Raw genomic sequence first — 300 nt, 5'->3', positions numbered from 1 at the left:
TAGCTTTCTCTGATTAGTTTACTTAGATCGAAGAGCTTGGTCTGATAAGTTTATTTGTTCAATGAGCTTGGTCCGATGAGTTTACTCAGGTGGATGAGCTCGGTCTGATGAGTATACATATATCGATGTGCTTGGTCTGATGAGTTTATTAGATGGATTAGGATGCTCTGATGAGTTTACTTAGATCGATGAGCTTGGTCTGATGAGTTTATTAGATCAATGAGCTTGGTACGATGAGATTACGTAGATCGATGAGCTCGGTCTTATGAGTTTACTTAGATCGATCATCTTTGTCTGATT

Source organism: Galeopterus variegatus, unplaced genomic scaffold (genome assembly GCF_000696425.1).
Source record: "Galeopterus variegatus unplaced genomic scaffold, G_variegatus-3.0.2 Scaffold16083, whole genome shotgun sequence".
Lineage (NCBI taxonomy): Eukaryota > Metazoa > Chordata > Mammalia > Dermoptera > Cynocephalidae > Galeopterus > Galeopterus variegatus.
This window is presented reverse-complemented; position numbering follows the sequence as displayed.